The following is a 22761-nucleotide window of genomic DNA, read 5'->3' on the forward strand; positions in this document are numbered from 1 at the left end:
CACTTTAATAATACATTTGTGTTGCAAAATGTGCAATCAGGCGAGCCAAATGCTTTGCTCCTGCTCTCTAAGCTAACATAGTTTACATATGACAGAGCATTTATTTGCAACCTGTCTGATAGATTGATGTTTTTGCAATATTATGAGTGATTTACCGACTTTAGCAGCATATCTTTATAAATAACTTGGGATATTGTAGTATAGCTGGGAACTTTGGTGTTAGCTCTCGGAGAAAAATATTGTCTTCTTTGATTGACTAACCGATTGGTGCAGACAAACCTCAAATTTCGGTCTTTGGCATTAACACGTGTTGTGAGACATTTGGAAAGTATCTAGTTTATGCTGAAATCTCATGGTTTTTTTTTTATATATTATTTGAACCCTTGTTCATTCTCTCAAAATTACTTTCTGTGAGGTTTTCCAAAGCAACACGAGCAACCAAATAGATCATTAAGTTGAGCATTTTAGACTTACATTGTTTCAAAAAATTACACAAAATTTTTTTCTGAGGAAATTCCATTATAGGGATTGAAAATTAAGGTAGCCCGTTTTTTTTTTTATAAACAATTTCCAAAATATTGTAAAACTAAGTTATAGCTCGTAAAACAACCTAGCTTATTGAGAGGATAACCGATTCATCTTTAGAAGACTAGTGAAAACAAAGTCAGTAATGCTTCCAGTTGTACTTTAGACATAACACATCAAGATATCTCAAAGTAAATTTAGCTATTTAGCTATTTAGCGTGGCAACCTTACCTAAACAAATTTTCCCCTATATTGGTTAGCTTTAGTCAAGCGTGAAAGTATAATAACATATAGTAATACTTAATAATACTTAATAACAAACACTAACCTTTTTAGTGTAATAGCAAAATAACGTACAACCTTAGCAACTCATTCAACTGGGCTTTTGTCCTATTGCCTGTGAAATGTTTGGTCTCTTGCCAACTAGTAAATAAGTTCAGCGACTATTTGTGGCTTCGTAGGCCTGTAAAAACTTTTGCTTTCAAAAACTCTACGAAAACTTGAAAATTTGTTAGCAGCCACAGAAATATGTGTTGAGTACCAATTTAACGCCCAATTTTCTTTGCAAAGAGAAAATAAAGAAATAATAAAACAATTGGCTTAAATTAGGACGTGTTAAGGTTTTTATATGTATGTGTACAATTGATATTGAGTTGTAGTTTCTACGTTTAGGGAAAATTAAGATATATGAGAGAGTTTTGAACAGATGTATGAGATTTATGTAGCACTTAAAAGGATGATGGCTAAAGGTTAAATCTCTTGTGCATATGGCTGTCTAGTAGTACTCTTAAAAATTTAATTATTTCCTCTGGGAATTTGTTAAGATATTTCCAAATCAATAGCTCATATTGGAGGATAAATTCGTAAATTTCTCTATGTCCTAATTTCAAAATTCTTGTACGTATATTGTCTTTTATATTTATATAGTGTTATAGTCTAACAACTCACAACTTTATCGTAAAGTTTAAAAATTTTGATTTTATGCATGCTCAGATGGTTTGGACATACGAGCGATATTTGTATTGTTTACAGTAACTTAAAATATTCATCTCGGTAAAAAAATGGAATAAAGATGCCAACATTTTAGCGCGATTATTTTTTACAACTTTCAGGACATCGATGAACTGAAGACCAATGCTTATCGATAGTATGGGGAATTCAGTCTAGGTCGTGGATCATTTCAAACCGAATTTCGTGAATGGTGCCCAAAATCAGTTGTTATTTCGGAAACACTCAAAACACCGATTTGATGAGTCGTCCAGTCCTATCTAGGCAGCGAGAGAGGTCAAGATTTTTCGACACCTGAAGAGGTGGTTGATGCCTTTAGGATGCATGTTTTGGAAATATCTCAATCAATGACACGATATGTGTTAAGATGTTAAGTCCCAACATATTTAAGGCCCTGTACTACTTTGATAATTTTCGCCATAAGAAAAAAAATAACTGCATTTTTTGAAGGCCTCAAAACGTCACACTATCGCCCCGGTATCGAATAGGCGAATCATTGAAACAAATACTACATTATTTCAGATGGAGATTGTGTCGAAGAATAAAGCCAAAAAATCGCTTTTTGATTTTTACGTCAAAAGTATTTCAAAGTGTATGTATATGGTTTAAAAATTTTACAGCCAGCAAATGGTATAATCTTGAAAATACGCGAAATCTTAGCAGCCATCCGAATTAGTATTCGTATTAATATACCATTGGCTAGAATGTATTTTCGATTGAGTATAATCATATGGCGTATTAATATATGTCACGCAATAATTTATAAATTAAATAAGTAAGTGTTAAACTTATTTCTGAACGAAACGATTCCCTCCCCGCTGTTCGTTGGCAACACTGCTGTAAAGCAATAATCTTTAATTAGCATCACGTCTGCTGTTGTATTATTAATATGCGCTCTGCAGTGTGCAGAAAATAAATCTTTGAAGGAGCCGCAGCAGTAAACAGATGTGCATATTATTGATTGAAATAAAGCAAAGGGAAAATAGCTGTGTAAGCACAATTTTCAATAACAGGACAAATGCTATTAAGTGATTAACACAAAAGAATTTGAAAAAGAATGCCAATATTTAATTAAAAATTGCAAATAAGGAGCTTTCGCCTGGTCTACATATCAGTTGGAAAAGCAACAATAAATGCAAGAAAAGTGACTACATTACGCTGTCTCATCAAGTAGCCATCGTACAGTGCAACTGCTCGCTTAAAGTGATCATTGAAATGAATTTACTTGCCTTGTTCACACTTACACACACATTTCGCACACTTCTACGTCATTTGCTGGTCACAAGTGTTGATAAATCACAATTAATTGCAATTAATGAGGCACAATTACGCACACAATTCATGTGCTTGACAATGCTTGATTTCTACCGCTCAACAGCAGTATTGAGCAGAATAGAAAAGTCATATAAGGGTTTGTGGTATTTCATGGTATAAATATGACGTACTCATAGCGCTATGTACGATAAGCGATTGTTAAATGCCTGCATGTACCTATTAGTCTACTACTAGGCGTCAAGTTGTGAGTATAGAGTAGTTTCTAAGTAGGCAGATTAAATTTAAAAACATTTCAGAAAATAATGCAACGAAATGTTTAGTAATTAATTATAACCCGACAATACCTTATTTATTGACTTTAGGCTAACATGAGAGCTGAAAAAAGCATTTAATTAAAACTTCACTTTTTGAAAAGTAACATCAAAAACAATAGTCACGAAAATTGTATATAAAATTTATCTAATAATCGGCTAAAGTCTGAGCTACTTATATGGCGAGGAACACGACAGATTTGTAATACAAGTAATGAATGGTTTTGTATAAATAATACATTCGCTCAGACACCATCTATACGGACCTATATGCTTCTGGTTAGACCACAGCTATTTCAATGTTACACCGAAAATATCGCCGAATTCCTTTCAACTCGGTTACTTTCTTAAGAAACGTTATTTTAAATTTTTTTATTAAAAATACAATTCTATTTCGTATACAAATCCTATTAATCATGCAGCAAGCACATTCAATAGCATTTTCAATCAAGTTTTTTATTTCTCAGCTTTATGAGAGCTTATTATGACTTGTGAATACACTGAACTCAAATCAAATGCGTAAATATGGTATGTGCTGCATACATAATAATCATGTGTACCATTATTTATATAGCATGTACTACCATAAGTACTCGTAAAAAACATTCAATTTGAATTGCGCGATTTGTAGCGATGAGCTGCCAAGACGCCTGACAATGATGGATGGGTGTTGCGTCTGCTATTTTGATAGCATGACAACGCTTTAGTGCAGTGTCTTTCCATGCTTCTTTGCATTTGCATAAGTATTATGGTGTATATATGCATCAAAAGCCTTATGCAAAATGAAATGTCAACAAATAAGATTGAACAGGAATGTGAATGAATAAAATCATGAATATTAAATCGAGCAATAAAAGGATATAAGCAGGTTGACAAGGCAAATCGAAAGCTTTTTTCCACTGATATTCCAACGAAATGTGTGTGGTAAAATTATTTATATTAATTCTGGACGTATTTAAAGTCGGCAGTATATATGCAAATATTATTATGAGTTTGATAATGGAATACCAACGAAAGCGCGAACAACAAGCTGCTAAAAATAGAATGATATATGTATATGATTTGTTTAGGAAGCTTTAATTTCCAGTGAATTCCAGACATTTTAATTACTTGGAAAATATTTTTGCAAATCTTTGTCGCAACAAAATGCTGTGCGTTGTGTGCCTTGTTGCATAATAAATTTAACTCAGCTTAGTTATTCTTTTAAATTTAATTTTAATTATATTTAATTTTCATCAAATAATATTAATATACTTAATTCAATTTAATTTAATGCAGGGTAATTTAGTTTAATTTTAATTTTAAGTTTAATTTTAACCTTAATTTTAAGCTTAATTTTAATTTTATTTTAATATTAATTTTAGCGTTAATTTTTATTTTAAGTTTAAGTTTATTTTTAGTTTAATTTTAATTTTAATTAAAACGTTCACTTTGACTTTAACTTTTATTTAAATTTAAATTTTATACAATTTAATTTTTTATTTTTTTAAAATTATTTTATTAATTTAATTTTATGTTTTTTTTTTAATAATTTTGTCTTATTAAATTTTTTTATACAACTTAAATTTTTTATTAATTTTTTTAGATTTTATTTTTTTTAATTTAATTTTATTTTTTTTTTATATTATATTATTTTATTTTATTTTATTACAGTCTTTGGTTTTTGTCATATTTTTCAAACTTATATACTTCCCCTCATTTCAATATGTTATTGTACTATAACACTACCAGTGTAAAAGCTTTTGCTTTTTTCAACCGAATTTTACACTTTTTATTTGAGCAAAATATGCCCACAGCACACACAATTATTTAAGGTTATGCTCTCGGACACTAAACACAATTATGAATGTTGCATTTTCTGCCGAAAATAAAACCAATGACGGCAATTTGCAAAGTATGCTTTGCCATTTTCAGCATTGCATAATAACATTCCATGAAACTCATGTATGTGTTTGAGTATATTTGTAAGCATCCGTGTGGCAACACTCCAGTTCTGCAGCAAATGCACCTTTAGGCAAAACAGCTGACAGCGATTAAACCACAGGTCGACATGGCAAAATCAACTAAGTGACTGCTCGTTGCCAAACCGTCCGTTAATATTTGCTCCAATTGTTGCCATAGTGCTGCGGCGGTTTTCTGGAGGGCAAACGGCTACGCAAGTGAGGAGTCCTTGTTAATGTTATTACCATCGTAATGATTTTCTCTTGGATAAGCCACATTCGTTATGAGCACCATTTGTCGTTAATGAGAGCTTTAAAAAATGGGTTTGCGTAAAAAATTGAATTATTCCGTGTGAGTAGCTGATATATATAAAATAGACTAATTTGTAGATTGAAGTTTTTCAGTAAAGCATATGAAAAAATTACTGGAAAAATCGGCTCTCACAACTACTGTAGATACTTATAAAGATGGGAGATGGACTTGCAGATTGCGGATATTTAACTCTCCCAGTTAATTTTAGAGTTAACATTGTTGAGAAAAAGAGCAGACTCCAAAATTTAATAACAATTCAATTTTGCATCCAAATTCGCAAACTATAAAATAACATAGAAGTGTCACCGACAGCTCTACTGATATTAAAGCTACCCTTTAACTAAACCAGAAACCAGCTCCATCATTAAATAAAATTGAAATATGAACCTACTGGTATTTATAAAATACACGCTGCTAACATGTGGACCATTCGCTCTTTCTGTGAGCCATTGGTCTGAGCTGCGGCTAAGCCACCGAATTTAAAATTCTTAATAAAGCAGTTTGCCGTTTTTGATCGCTCCTTCTTTTAACGACGGACAATGTCAAACGTTTGTGTTTGAGATATATTTCTTTTCAAGAAGCTGCTCATTTGTCGGAACCGCTGACAATAACATATATCTGCCTTTCAAATTGAACAATCGGAGGGTAGTTTTGTGTAAAAAAGGTTTTTATTTGACGAGATACACAGCTCTACAAAAAAAACAATATATTTTTTGTTGCCCTGGATATTTTATCAAATTTGAATGGTCTCAAGTGTCCAGATTACGAATTTTGAATTATATATATTGTGAATGATATTATGCATATAAACATCACGTGAACCCACTCTCAGGCCATTTAGTGAAAATATGCGAACAATTATTCGAAAAGGTTTGAAGGTTTAATAAAAATTTAACGTGGAGATATATAAAACTACGGTCTATTAAAAGACGGGTTTTAGCCAATGAAAATCTCCCTTTGGGGGAGAATTGGGGATTTTATACGTGATCAATTTAGGAGTTATGAAGCAATTTGTCAAAGCGTTGCACGTGGCAGGAGATTGTTATAAGTACAATTGCAGAGAATTTCCGAAGTTTGGTATGGATAAGTTGAAAAGTGGGCTATTTGTTGGTCTTCAAATAATCTGATTCATGAAAAATACAGCTGTTGTTAATGTTATGACTGTTTTGGAAAGTGAAGGAAAGACGAAATATGGGAAAAGTTTAGTGTTGACAGTCGAAACTTTCCTGGGTAAAGTACTCAATTATGAAGAAATTGTGCAAAATATGCTAACAAACTTTAAGAGCAAATATTTGATACTCATATTTAGTTAGACTATAACCGCAATCATCTGGATAAATTTTTGGCTAATTTTGGAAACTATAGTGAGAAACTGAAAGAGCGGTTCCACTTAAATCTAAAAGTGATGAAAAAAAGATATCAAGGTTGCTGCGCTCGTCCCATTTTGTCAGACTATTGCTGATTCTTAAAAAAAGAGTTTCAACTATAAAAAAATACAGAAAAGTTTATAAAAGGCGTTTAATTGAGATATAACATATGTTTTCGACATTGTTCTCTTTATATCACTATACCTCTATACTAGGACTCTTAAAATTATTAGATTAACTCGAAAATAATTTTTATTGCAATATCCGGTTTGAAACCGTTTGTACGAATATTAACCGAATAGTCATCCCTTTGCGACTATTCGACTAGTTGCTCTGCTGCGAGTATTTGAATAAATGAAAATTGTTTGAAATTCAAGCAGCCTTTGATTTTTGCCTGTTTGGTTTTGGTATGAACGCTTACTTTTCGAATAGGCGACCACGAACAGCTTACCTAATAGTCAAAAATTAGCGGTTAATCGAATACTCGACAACTTACGACTATCCGGATAGTGCAAACCGAATATAATTATTCAAATAATGCAGTATTCGTCTAATCCGGTTAGTCGAATAACAAGAGCTCTACTCAGTACATCACTAGTTTATAACGAATGAAATAGAAATGCGGTGGGATTCAGGACTTTCTAAGATTTCGCATAAAGGGCTGCCTCAGGTATTATTGATAGAGGAACATTGTCTTACTGCATGCCCGTTACTTAGTCGCAAATAAAATTTCTTTCAATACATAGTTGGGTAAGTGTGACCATTTTCTGTCACTTTCAAACATATATTATTGTAACTTTTAAGATAATATTGTACATTTTATATTAAAATATTATTATTACCTTTTTCATTTAAGTTTACTCCAAAAAAATTTACCTTTACCTTACTGCTTGAAATTCTTTGTGTTCATTCCATAGATTTCTTCCATATATCATTATATATCGATATATTTTTTCATGATTAGATTTATTTATATGAACATACCTATGTGGAAACATATGTAAACATGTCTTTATTACTATAAAAAAATTCAAATATTTACGCACTCTTGTTGGCCTTTTGTTGTTTTACATTGCATACATACTTAAAACCACGCAGCCACTTCACTCGATCCTTAAGTCTACACATACATGTTTGTTGACATTTTTTCAAATTCCGTCATTGTACACATAACTACTTGTGTGCCTTTGTTAGTATAATGCTTACATACATACACACACGTTTGGAAATTTCTCGTTGGTTATGCCAAGTGTTTGTAATCCTTAACCAAGCCAATGTTATTGCTATTGTTTTACTAATACATAGCCACCATTATTATTAAATTTGTCTCTACAGCTTAAGCATTCCGCTACAAATTGCCATAAGTGAGTATGTCCATAGTGTGTCCTGATGTTATTGGCTGTCACATATTTCGCTCGTAAATAAAGCGTGATATCCACTCAGGCAACTGGCTCCAGCGACATCCAACCATTTTCTACCCAACAAATTTTCCGAATTTAGCTAAGTATTAAGCCACTTCGAAAGCCTGCGTGCTTGCGAATAGGGACTCACACATGCGTATACATATACATGTACAGACTTACACATACAGGTTGGTTAAAAAGTGAGTAGTGTTCACCAAGAAAAAGCACTAATAGCTCCAAGTTTCTACATTCTCAAGTTGGTACATCTATCGTGAGAACACATGCAAAGTTACAAGTCATTGTATCAATTAATCCTTTGTTTATAAGTCATTTGAAGTTGACATGTCAGAGTATTTTTTTGATATGGAAAAATTTAATATCGCGCAATGATTAGATTGTTTGTTTTGAAAGGTTTAAAAGCAAAGGAAATTTATGAGCACTTGTTGGAAGTGTATAAGAAGTCCCCACCTTCAAAACGCGCCGTTGAATTTTGGGCTGGTGAATTGAAACGTGGTCGTACTAGGCTTGAAGATGATCCAAGTGGAGGACGACCAAAAGTTTGACTAAGCGTGGAATTGCTAATGCCATAGACATCTAAGACTACCAGGTACTTCATATTTTACAAGAAGAATTACATATGAAAAAGCTCTTTGGAAAGTTAGTGCCGCACACGTTAACAATTCAACAACAACTGAATCGAAAACAAATTTCTTTGCATAATTTGGAGCATTTTAAGCCGAATAAAACTGATTACTTGAAACCTGAACGTTTACAGTGGACTGAAGCTGGTTGTTCAGCTCCAAAGCAGTTGAAGTCACAACGATCAGCAAAAAAGGCTATGACATCAGTTTTTGGGAATGCAAAAAGAATTTTGTTGCTGTATGAAAAAGTTCGTGAGAAAAAACCTGGTTTGCAGCACAAAAAATCATTTTTCATCAGGACAATGCACCTGCTCATAAAGGTGTTTTAATAATGGCGAAATTCAACGAATTAAGGTTCGAATTGCTTGAGCATCCACTGTATTCACCAGAAATAAACGCTTCTATTTCGATCGAATGAAGAAGCTATTATAGCCGTAGACGAGTATTTTGCGGCGCATCCGGAAAGTCATTATAGGGATGGCATAAAATTATTGGAGGATCATTGGAGTAAGTGTATTGAAGTTAAGGTATATTATATTGAAAAAAACAAAAAAAAAATTTCGTACAGAAAGTTTTCAACCAACCTGTATATGTACAAAAACAAAAAAAAAGACAAAACATTAACTTCGGCTGCACGGATCTGAACAATTTCTTCGAAACTCTAAGGATACCTTAGATAATCCATATTGAATTTTGTGAAGATATCTCGTCAAAGAAAATATTTTTTCATACAAAGGCTTTAGTTTGATCGATCGGTTGTATGTCAGCTATATAATATCGTTTTCCTATATTGGCTTTTCCCACAAATGAGCAGCTTGTTGGCTAGGAAAGGACGTGTGCCAAATTACAAACCGATATCCCAAAAACTGTGAGACTAGTTCGCAGAAATACAAATCATTCATGCATGTACTTTTAAGGGTCTGCGTCGTTCCTTACGGCTGTTACAAACATCGTGACAAACTTAATATACTCTGTTCACGGTATAAAAATACATATACATATGCATATAGCTTTTTACCAAATTTTCGCGTTATTTACTCAGCTAAATGTCAGCTGCTTGCATGTTTACTTACAGCCTCGCTTAGTATAAGCTTCCTCACACAAAGTGTGTTTCCGTTGTTTACGCACAGTGTGTGTGTCACCAGCGTGTTTCTTTTGTTTGCGCTCAGCCTATTAGATATATTGAACTATCTATTTTCTCTTTCTTCAAGTTTCATTCATTTCAAGTTTTTGTTGTCTATCACATTTCAGTTATGAATATCTGTATACGCAAATACTTTCCTTAACGCAAAACACATGCTTTTGTTATTAAAAGCAATAGCAGTTTGTCAATACTGCGCCGGAAATAAGTAGAGAATTATTGTACAAAGGCTTACGCAGTATCCCAGAAAAGTTGTTTAAGCAACTTTTACACAAGCGTGTTCTTACTGCTGTGGAAAGAAATAAATATTGTATGAGCTGTCATCCATTCGCCAAACTTTAGAGAGTTTTGAATCGAACAAACAACGAAAATTAAAACACTCTCATAGTCATTTTACCACTCGATATACTTTAGATCTGCTCTCTTGTCAATATTTATGAAATCAATAACAGAATTAAGCAGTAAACCAATGCAAAGAGAATACAGATGCCTAGTAAAGGTGGTATATATATATTTTAAGAGCCAGTCTAAGTAATTTATACCACGACTAAGTTTTATACCAGTGGTTGTTTGATTCGTCAGTCTTTTAAACGAACAGATCTAGAGGTGAATTTACTTTATGCAACATATTTGCTACAGTATACTAATTCTTTAGAAAAGATGCAGAAGGGCACGTTTTATAAAATTCGATTTTTTTTACTCTATCTAAGAGTTTTTTCCTGCTTACCGTCGTAAAAATGCGTTTTATGTGGTGAAATTGCCTACTATTTCCCAACCAATAGGCGAACAATCATTGACTAAAATGTATCGAAAACGATTTTATATACAATACCTTGAAAACAGATTGGTACAACCACCGAGTATATAGCTGCCGTACAAACTGAACAATTAGATTCAAATGCTTGTATGAAAAGGTTTAGTTTTTGACAAGATATCTTAATGCATTGGCATTGGTTATTGTCTCAGGTTATGGTGCAATCTCCGAAGTAATTGTTCAAATCGGATCACTACAGCATATAGCTGGCAAACAAACTGAACGATTAAAATCAAGGTATTGTAAGGAATATTTTGTATTTGTGAACGGTTCGGTGCAGCCGATGTGAATGTTGTTTCTTGTTGTTTTCATTTGTATTTTCAAAATATTTTGTTCATGCAAGAATTTTCTGACCTTGAAAGTGTCAAAAACTAGAAGTAGACTACCGCATGTACATATACCAATACGAATGTTTAATTGTAACGTATTTTTAAGATATGTATATTAATGGTAAGTATTTTCATCAGTTTTATTAGAAAAATATTATTATATAGAGTTGCCACCAGCCAAAAAATAATCACGTACATAATAAAAATTAAAAATATTCTATAATATAATATAATATAAAAAAAATTATTTATGAGATATCAATGAAATGTGTTAAGTAATTAATTGGAAAAGGGTTGCCACACGTATGTAATTAGTAAGATAGGTAAAGTTAAAATCAATGTGGTATAATATATATGTTAATATTATAACTTAAATCTTCTGACAGAGAATAATAATAAATAATAATAAAAATTTATTTTAAAATATTTTCTAGTTATTTATATGTAGTAGTAATAAGAGATACGTAATGTTTTTTTGCAGAAAAATCTGGTACAAATAGTATTTGTAGCTATGTATGTGATTCCTAGGGACTTATGCTACAATAAATTGAAGGAAATGTCGCTTATCCTTTGAAATCTATAAAACCGTGCTCTAAAAATAGTTCTTTATTTTAGTGATTACATAACTTGTTGAAAGCTCTCTAAAGCGCTTGTAAAAATTCACGATAAAGCGAATGTACTTTGGTTCAACTTAGTATTTAATCAAATTAGATTTAGTCCCTTAGAGCACAGTTAATGCCAATAAAGTGCACATTAAAGTTTATAAGCTTTTAATTTTATTAATATAATTATCGATAAATATGCTTAGTCTTTAATTCTATACAAAAAACAATTAATCGAAAGTTTACCTTTTCTGAGCGGCAGCGCTGATTTACAGAAAATTTCACATAAAATTGTATTTAATATAAGCATCAATAAATTTACACTCATCAGTATTCCATATAATCAACTGCACGCTTAAATGTAGCAAACGCACCTAAGTGGCACTCATTTTCATTTGTTGATCCCTGTGATTATCCTTTGTTCCTAGAATGGCGGTCTTGCCATTATTGCTGTTGCTAACAATGTTCCTGCTGTTTATTAACTTTCAAGCCAAAACACAGCAGTTGGCCGAAAAATAGAAACAATGTGAAACTTAACAAGATATATTTTGTTTAAGTATAACAAAGGCCAGCACAGTGTTTGCGTAACATACTCACATAAATATATTATAGGTATTACACAAACGTATGCCATATATAAATGCATTGGGGGGTGTGCAAAGATTGCGGTTGCCTGCTGACAGCCTCTAATTTGCCTCAATTACCATAAGCGAAACACACACACCCAAATAAGTTTATATAAATAAACGTATCTATTTATGCGCGTATGTGTTTGAAAATATATAAATACTCGCATAGAAATGTTAGGGGCTTTTTTAAGGCGACGCTGTGCTAATATACACATGCCTATATGGATATATGGCTGTATGTTGGTGAGAGAAGAGGCGTGTATAAATATTTTACTTGACAGCATCACTGCCTGCTACTTTGACACTAAATACTGCCAGGTCACAGTCGCAGCCACAACTATAATGGTACACACCCTCCATGGGAGCAAAAATGCGATTTTAGGCGTAATTCAGCTGTGGAAATATCTTTACTGGCAGTGTTAAAGTTTCTTAATTCCATAGTTCATTCGTTATGGTTGCTGCCACCTCTCGTTTGTAGTTTTTGTATTTGCTTCAACTTTCTTGTTATCAGTGTGCATTTTTGCCCACTTGACCGCTTCGGAAAAATTAAGTATTGTTGTATTGTTGTTTACACATACCATAAATGCACACATAAGTACGTATGTAATATACGAGTGTGCAATATTAGGGTTTCCGTTTATTCCAAAGTTGATTGTGTTTTTTTTTGTCCTCCTCAAGTTTCATATTTTGCATTAAAAAAGGATCCAGTGTAAGAAAGCTCTTTTCTTCAATTTAAGCCGTGCCGTGGGAGTTTTTGATCTTTTGCAATAAATTTTTTATTTCCAAAGCAAGTGAATCTAAAACCATAAGAAAGTTACATTCTAATAAAATGCCTGCTCTATAAAAAAGATGCTAATAATTTTTTTCATAGAAGCATTCCTTAAAAGTTATACACAGTTAAAGTTATGTACGAAGTGTACTGTATTCATATATGGTAGAAACCGTGTCGTATGAGCAACACATAAGGTATGGTCATAAGTCACTTATATGAATGCTCAGGCCATTTGATGCATAAATCGAACTGGGTATAAGTTTTAAAGGAGTGGTTTATTGGAAAAAAATTATTGAGACCTTTTTAGTAGAGCAAAAAATTTTGCAATAGAATATTACTTTATCAAAGTTTTAGATTTATTTGCTGCGGAGATAAAAAATGTATGGGAAAAGTTAAAAAAATCCCATGTTATATAAAAGGCGAAAGAAACACGTTTGCAAAAAAAAAAAAAAAAAAAAATTTGAAAAATGGCGGTCAGTGCAACATAAAGATACTAATACGCATATATACTGCTGTGTTTGCGGTTTTGCGCATTTCATTCATAATTAAATATGCCTAATGCATTTTAATGTAGTTTCATGAACTATCGACACGCTGCCCGAAAGCATTAATGCGGTTTGCATACAAAAAATGCGTAGAATATTAGATGCATAAATATAAAAATACAAAATAAAAATCGTGCAAACTTTACTGCTTTTTAATAATCAGCTGAAAATCAAACGGCCACGGATTATTTGCACATAATTTTTCTTATTGTAAATAAAGTGTGTTTTAAGTGGAAATATATAATTTCATAGAAGGACATTATGACATATAATAAAGGGTGTTTTTAGTGGATACACAAAATTTTTTAAAGGAATATGAATTTTATTTGTCATAATATCCTTCTAGGAAAAACTATATTTCCACTAAAAATACATTTTATTTACAATATGTAATTATGTCTAATAAAGATCCAAATCCTAATTATTCAGTCTGTTGCGCGTCCAAACGTGAGCATTATCGAAGAACGATCTTGACCAATAATGCTTTAGAACAGGCATTATTATATTTAGAAAGCTTCATTTAAACAGCTTCGCTTAGTATCAGTATATATACATTTATATATATATATATATATATATATATATATATATATATGTATATACGAGTATGTAGGAATATAGATCATATGAAAGCATATCTTAAACTTCAAGTAATAAGGAAAATTGAACTTTTAGGATGTCTGATTTAAGGAAGTGAGTGTTTTAACTTGAGAATAGAGCATTGATCATGATTTTAATAGATTCTCATTGCATCATAATCATCATACCTAAAACCCAGATTTTATTCCACTATATATCTAAAAAATGCTTCTGGCTTAGGGTAGATTAGGATGAGAATATCCATAAGTCTAAAAGCCTCGAACCTACAACGTTATAGACAAAAGCCTGAGATTTCAATTTATCGGTCAAATAATCAATTTTTTTGTTATTACGGAGCGTATAAGGAACTTCCTTTGCCGATGCAGTTACTTATACAACTTCAAATCCAAACGTTAGCTTTATAATTTATTTTTGAAAGGCATTCATTCTCCTTGTGCCGTGACCAAAATATGGCAAAAAACAAGAAAAAATGTTAACTTCGGTTGCACCGAAGCTATAATACCCTTCATAAATACAGAAGATTCCTTACAGGAACGGGATTCCGATGGTTCAGTTTGTATCGCAGACGGACTCAACCGGACTTAATCGACTCAACTCGTCACGGTGATAATTTTTATATATACTTTATAGGGTCTCTGATGTTTCCTTTTGGTTGTTACAAACATCGTGGCAAACTTAATATACCCTGATCAGGGTATAAAAATTTTTAATTTTTATATTTCAAATCAAATGACAACATCGTTTATATATGTTATATTTCTCCACTTGTAAATGATTATTTATTTTTAAATTTGAAGAGTATGACAACCATAAAAATATATTAAAAACTTTATTTATCTTAGACATATATACTGCGCCCACATTTTGACAAAGAAAACTTTAACGGGAATTTCATTAAAAAAGTATATATATAAAAAATTACAAACAAGAGCAAATTCCAGTTATATATTGTACATATGTGCAAAGTATACATTGTAAAGCCTTTCCACAATGTGAGCATTTATTTCTTAATCTTTGAATGTCAGTAGCAGAAGCACGAAATATTTCAACTATATCTTAGACTTTCCCGAGTGTTGCCAACGATACGTTTACAGACAGAAGACACCACACAACGTACAGACAAATAAAAATAACTTTAGTCTATTACTGCACTCATCGCTGTTTAGCTACATGTGATCACAGATAAACTCAGCATATAAGCCGTTGAATATTTAGTAGCAGAAAATGCGAAATTTTCTTTTTCTGCCGTCATCTTGATGCTTTCAGATAAACACCTCTATGGAGCAGCTTACACACAGATTGGCGCGGTGATAAATTCCGAGGGAAAATACATAGCAACGACGAAAGAGAAGCAGTTAGAAAAGATATCGTACGCAGCTGTTGGCTCAAGCCCATGTTGGCAGTGAATTGGCGACAATTTTCTGGCGTTTTTGTTTTTTTTTTTTTTGTTTCTTTAATTGCTACAGTGGAAAAGACGGTGTGTTACTATGGTGTTGACTTAGAAATGTACGCAGTTAATTTGTTGAAGAAAAAATATGTAATGAAACTAATAGAAAAAGCTTATGACTAGCGTTTTCTTTTGCTTTCCTGTATATAGCACAACTATGCGAATGCAATTTTGGCAACGAAATTAGTAAATTGTAAATTACAAATTCGTTTTTAGGTATCTAAGTTATTTTCTTTTTATTGCAACAACCACTCTTAAGAGTCCCGTTGTTTTGGAGAAAATATCTTGGCCCGAATCTTACATATGCAAATTATTTCTTCGGGCGCACATTTGCTAGTGTGTATATAAGATTAAATACAGAAAAGCTTTCTTTTCCAAGTATGAAATTTAATTAACGTTTCAAAAATCTGCAGTGAGTAAAGCTTAAAAGCCCAGCTTACTATTGTGCTACATATTCATTTTTGCACACTTACAACCAGTAGAAAGATTTCAACAAAGAGTGAAGCCTTTTTTAATGTGAAATTTTAATTTGAGTTTCTATTAAATTTTTTTTTTGTTTACTTTTTCACCACCGTCAACTTTCCTACTTGTTCGCTTTTTTTTCATGCCAGCTCATAGCTGCAATTAAATTAAGTGACTTTGGAAGTGAAGAACAGTCAAGGAGGAATACCAAGCGTACCTAGTGAGTGTGAATTTATGTTTCGTGTGTGTGTGTGAAAAAAGTTATAAATGTGTTTATATTTCATAATATACTTTTAACATTATACTATATGTATATGTATTTGAGAGGTTTGTATTATGAAAAGGCTTGGCTTCTACTTATATAAAGTGTACTGGCATGGTGTTGTCAACGACCCTTCAATCCAAAAAGGTTTAAATAAAAGTAACATATAGAGAATTACAGCGCAAATTGATTCAAAATCGCTAAATATAGTATTGACTTGAAATTGAAAAAAAAGAGCTGCCAATATAAAGTTTTTTTTTTAATAATAAAATGATAATGTAAATATGGAAAACTATGCACCGAATCTCAGAAAACACGAGTAACAAGAACTTGTGGCTTATAAATTGCCATCTGCTAATACTTTGTTTTAACCCTTACGACTAACGCTTATGTTATTAAAGACTACAAGTAGATAACATAATTGGGTGCAGAATTACCTAAATCGGAACCTAAATCTCAAAATAAGCCTCCAACTGCAATCTGAGCTTGAATTCACAATTCATTTCCAAAACCTGAGGAAGTAAAGGAATTGAAAAAAATAATAATAAACGAAATTTCTATGGGTTCACGAATATAAAATTTCTCTAAAAGATTGACTTCGTAAACCATTATAAATTATCAAATCAGTAATTGAAGTATAAATTTGGTTTTTAATTTCGAGGCATGCATAAATTTGCTATGACAGTCGCTAAAATGTTTAAATATTGCAGCACATTATTGATCACATTTTCTGACATACAATCCTAATAGAATAATATTATAATAACCTCTCTTTTCCGGCCTTGGGAAGTCCAAATTAGTAACTTATTAGCACTTATCACAATCCGCAAGCGAGCAGAAACTTTAGAAAAATTAGTTTAAAGAAATTATGAAAAAGGTGAATATGCTTGGGTAATCTATAGTTCAAAATAAGCCTACGATTTCTCAGTCACTACAATCCCCCAATCACCACCCTCAACACTTCCAAGATTTTGTAAAATCTAATTCTGGAAGCACGTAAAATGAATTTTGCGCACTGTGAATACACTTAAATAATCCTTGAACAAATAATAGAATATAACAAACATTTCCGTTAGCTTAGTTTGACAGCTGACAAATCAAATGAAGCGCTGCGAGAGCAATGCTATGCATGCAACGACAGACAGCCAGCAAGTCATTCACTGTCGGACAGTGTAGAAGCTAACACTTGCTGGCAAACAATAACTAACTTAATATACAACTTATTTAAGTTATTTTAGCGAGCTGCGTGTTCATTCACTACCAACGGTAGCGCTGCTTCGAGCGCCAACATGTTTGCCTGCAGCAATTCTCTTTATTCCGTCATTCGTTGCCGCTGTCGCCAAGCTTGTCATGTCAGACTGCTCCTCAGTAAATATGTAAAAGGAATTTATTTGATTTTATTGTGATTTTGTATAAGTAAACATTTATTTCCATTGAATGTCGTTCAGCGATTTTTCTACTTTAATTCTTCTTACTGTTCTTTTACTTCATTTCAGTTATTCATGTACATCTGTACTTTATTTGTTCTTTTTTTTTGTTCTTTTTTTTTGTTCTTTTTTTTTACTTTTTTCCCTTTTTGTAGGGATTGCATATTTGTCTCGCCCACCTCTACTGAAATGTTTGCTTTTGCTATTTTTAACAACATTTTCTTATTTTACTTTGTCCAGAAATTCTTCAAGCTCGGTTTTTATAAAGAATTTCTTTATATATTATATATCCTTTAAATAAATGTCTTTGCAATCAGTTGTGTTTTCAATTGAAGAGCAAACTTTTGATGTAAAAAATATAAATGTGCGTCTTAGTCAAAACAAGGAATAAGGGAGTATTTTATGCATTGTGGTATACACATTTGACCTTAGGCTACTATTTCTAAAAGACTATGACTATCCTAAATAGGTATCTGCCTTATTCCACACTATCGAGAAATGTCGTTTTTCTTTTTTCTAGCAAAGTTAAGGTCGCTTAGAGACTGACGAAAAGAGCAAGCAAGTTGCATGAAGCATAAGAAGCTGAATCTGGAAGATATTTCGTCGTGAAGTGTCTTTATTCTGTACAACATTTCAAGAGAGTCAGCCTTATAATTGTGAGTAAAGGTGTTGGCAATTAAAAACATCAAATCTTGAAAAATCATCATACCCATTCCAATCGATGTTTTATATTTAACCCTATCAAGACAAGAAAAGCTGAACTTTAAATAACTACAATACACAAATACTCAAGTGTGCAAATTGTCCACAACAAAATATCAGGACAAGCTTTGTGCTCTACTTTTGCAAACGGTGTTGGTGAGACTCTGAGAAATGCCTCTTCTTCCAATCTGATAGTTTGAACACGTATCTCTAAGTAAATTTCATAAAACTCCATTTATCTAATGTAGTGTCTTTGGGAGTATATAGCTTAGTGTGATGGATTACATAAAATCCATATATCTAATGTAGTGCTTTTGAGAGTATATAGCTTAGTGTGATGGATTACAAATATTTGTTTAGATAATTTCTACACTCTTGGTAAATAGATTAAAATTCGACCTGATTGTAGGCTATTCAGCAGATTCATTTATCCCCAGTTATCAATATAGTTATATGGTTTTGAATGGTTAAAGAAAATAAACATTCTCCGGTTGTAATTGCCACTGAAGTTGAATTTATCATCCTTTCAGCAGATCTACGACGTTGTCTGAACAATACCCTAAAACTTGTTTCTCAAAAAAGCCAAATTAACAATATAAACTGCTATTAGCAGATATACTGCAAATTTATATATTATTATATATACGCAAAGTAGTCCCACAGTTTTAGAGATATCGCGATCAATTTGCTATAATATAATTGGTTTTTTTGAAATTAGTCGCATGTATATATAAATGTATCCTAAAAATTTAAAAAAATTTAATTTATTATTTTTTTTTTATTTCATAAAAACTAGGTGTGCCCGCTAACCCTTGTATTATAACAATTTCACATTATTGGGATTAGTGGTATTTAAATGAAGAAAGCTACCTCAAATATTCTATAAGCCAATACATGTAAAATCTTGCTTAGTTGTGAAACCAATCTCTCCTTCCATCTTAATTAGCTGCCTTTTTGTCTGTGCGCCTCAGTGTATGCTTTACTAATTCCAATATAACTATGATATTTGGCATTTGCATGAATTTGTCGTTTTGGTCAGTCTACCGACACAATCACTTTACATAGTGTATTCATACTGTCACCATCTTCATGTCCGGTTTTGCCACTACAGCCTGTCAGACCGTCAGTTCACTTGACTGCTCGGCTGCCCGCTGTTATTACACAGCGGCACCAACATACAGTTAGCTTTGGTAATTGAATTACTTAAAGCAACCGAGTTGAGCAACCGCAAGAGCGCCACTACAATGTTTGCGTTTGTATTGATGGCATGAAAGCTATTTAGTTTCTGCACTCAAACTCACGCATACATACACATACACATCCCATTATACATAATTTGGATTAAAAGACTAAAGTACGTAGTAGTAATACCATACCGTTAGATTTTAGTTATAATAGAATCGTGTTTAATCTTATTGTGTTATTATTGTTTTTTGGCTTTTATGCTCAACACATTTTTCGTGCTGTCTGCATTAGTTCAATTTATTTGAAGTTTGTCAAAGAAAATATTACCGGTATGAATATAAAAATGTTGGTGTGGAGTTTGAAGTCTCATACGAGAAGCTATGAAAAGTCCAAGAGTAAATAGGTGTAAGACACTGTATACAATAAGTTATGGTGGTGAAATTGTCATGTGAGGGTCCTAAAATTGAAGAATTGTGATTGGTTCTTCATACACACCGCTCGCCATTTAAAGATGGCGCAGAGAGACGATTCTTGGTATCCGTATTGACCATTGAAGTCCCTAAAAATTTAAAAATAAGATTCTTCATCTGCCTTAATGCTTAAGAAAACTTCACTCTAGAGGTTATACGCAAGTATACCGCTTCATAGCCCTATTTAATATTCAAGAGGCTGTAAAAATCATCGAACGTTTATCCAGAGCATAATTATCCAGATTATATTTTTAAAAATTTCCCAAGTTCGGTATAACACGCCTCTCTGATGCCACGCTAAAATAAATCTGTTTCGACAGCAAACTAAATGTAGACATTTTCAGCGGGAATAAAAGGCGAACGGAAACGTCTCTATTTTTTCGAAATGTTTACCGCTATTTGGAAGGATATAGGATTATGGAAAACGAGTTTATCAATTAGGTGCAATATAATTAGTTCTAGAGAATATTCCTTTACTTTGCAGGTCTTCACCCGTGTTAAATGTGAAGTGGAAGCGCTGGGTAGATGAGACATAAACGCAAGAATATTATACTTGAAAACCTAAGCGCGATTTTTATTAAAGTATTATACTCAGAAGCTACAAGTGCTGTTATCAGTATTAATACATAATTTTGAAATAGTCAGGCTTTTATTTTTAATATACAAAATAATTAAAAAGCACAAATCCTCGGCTTATATTATAGAATTTAAGTTAAAGAATGAAAGCAAAATGTAGTATGAATATATATGATACAGATATCTGGTATTGGATAATGTTATGCAATAGATGATAACAATTTCAGAGTTATCGGCATGTTTTTACTACACGTACGATACCTAAGCTAAGTTAAGGAAATTTTATTAAATATAATATATAATAATTTTGAACTTATATTTTTATAGGGCATTTATGCAACAACTTTGGAACCGGCTTGTAGTTACTCATAGCTAAAAGAATTTTAAAATAGTGTCACTAACTTAGCTTATGGTAATTTCTGTGAGCTCAGCCATCTTTACTAAGAAACATATATTTATGCACGAGTAGCATAAAGATGTTTAAACTTTATGAAGAATTTGTTTTTATAAACAGTCTATGATATTGAAAGTGAGCTATATTAAAATATCTATATATAATTAAATGTATATAAAGGAACATATGGTTTATGTATTTTATTTTAAATTATTTAATATTTTTTTAGGTAATCACCTGGTTTTCTGATTTTCAGTTAAGCACAGCAATATTTCAGTTTGTTAGCATTCCTTTTAATAAAATTTTTAATCCACAAATTCCTGCATATTAGACACACAATGAAGACAACCAATTAAAATCAACACTAATTTTCTACGTAAAATACGAAATATTTTGATTAAATTTGTAGTTATTGCGCCTAATACGAATCTGTCAGCATATTCACACGCTACTTTGATTACAGCTGCGACTAGAACACTAAACGTTGCGTATACGCCCCGTAATACAAACAACGCTGGCTCTGGCACAAACACGCTGCTAGCAGGTTTTGCGGCGTTCCTCCGCCGATTACCGCTTTAAAAGCTCACACTCAAAAGAATGAAATAATAGTGATTTGTAAGCAATATACGTTGCTGCGCCGCACACTCTGCTCGCTTTATTTATTTTTCCCTCATTTCGCTCAACACACTACAAAATTCGAATTCACTATGGAACCGCCGCGTAAGCACTTTTGCGCTATGAAATTTTGTTGAACCACCACTTACAGGGGTGTGCACAAACAACAAAATAGAACTTTTTGCAAATGCAAATGCAATTTACAAATCGCCAGCTTGTCTGCTTGTCTGCTATAAGCAAAATTTGCACTACGTGCGCGTTGTCACCTCCGTGTAGGCAACCAAACGCTTTGAAAGTAACTCGAAAACTGAACTGAAATCGAAACTATTTCATTCATATGGAGGAGCCGTGATAAGTTCCACAAGCATGTTAGAGTTGAGCTTGGCGCCTCGTGTGCTTTTTCGCTCACACACACATAGAGCGCGCAAATATTAGAAAGCTTTCACTACTTTCACTGTAGCGCAGCGCAAAAGTGAGAGTTCAACACCATGCTGTTGTTTTTGTAAATTATACTCTCACGTATTTTGCAAACAACAACATATTCATATGTATGTATGCATTTGTGTTTAGCTGCGTGATTTTGTTATTGTTTGACAAACAAATACTGAAAGGGCAGTGTGCTATGCTCCATTGTAATCAGCTGATTTTTGTTTTCATCCTCTATTTGCTTAGGAGAAGTGGTAGTACGGAATAAGTTACTGGTGAACTAGTATAACAACAACAATTGAAAATGCGTATAAAGACGCTAAATTCCAGTCAGATAGTGCTGAGACAATTTGTGCGAATTGCTGACATGCTTCTTTTTTTTTTGGACTTTTTGTTGTTATTTGTGTTGCTGTTCGTAAATTTGATTTTACGCGCTTTGCTGCTGCCATTGTTGTGCTTCACCATGTGCCGTTATTGACTAGTTGGCGGTGCTCTGATTGCATTGGCATTGCTTTTGCACACATAGACACTCGTATATGTTTGTAATTGCTGCTGTTTACCAACTGTTATAGTTTCGAAA

At 32.5% G+C, this 22761-nt stretch overlaps 1 protein-coding gene across 3 annotated transcripts in view; it reads right to left on the reverse strand.

The window, feature by feature from the left end:
• Positions 1 to 22036, reverse strand: part of LOC106620963 (uncharacterized) — a 95830-nt gene extending 73794 nt beyond the window's left edge. For all 3 annotated transcript variants that reach the window (XR_011396358.1, XM_036378109.2, XM_036378108.2), the window contains exon 1: positions 21378 to 22036. The gene's annotated coding sequence lies outside the window, so the exon portion shown is untranslated. The remainder of the gene's footprint in view (positions 1 to 21377) is intronic.
• Between the last annotated feature and the right edge of the window lie 725 nt (positions 22037 to 22761).

This window comes from Bactrocera oleae, chromosome 2 (assembly GCF_042242935.1).
Source record: "Bactrocera oleae isolate idBacOlea1 chromosome 2, idBacOlea1, whole genome shotgun sequence".
Lineage (NCBI taxonomy): Eukaryota > Metazoa > Arthropoda > Insecta > Diptera > Tephritidae > Bactrocera > Bactrocera oleae.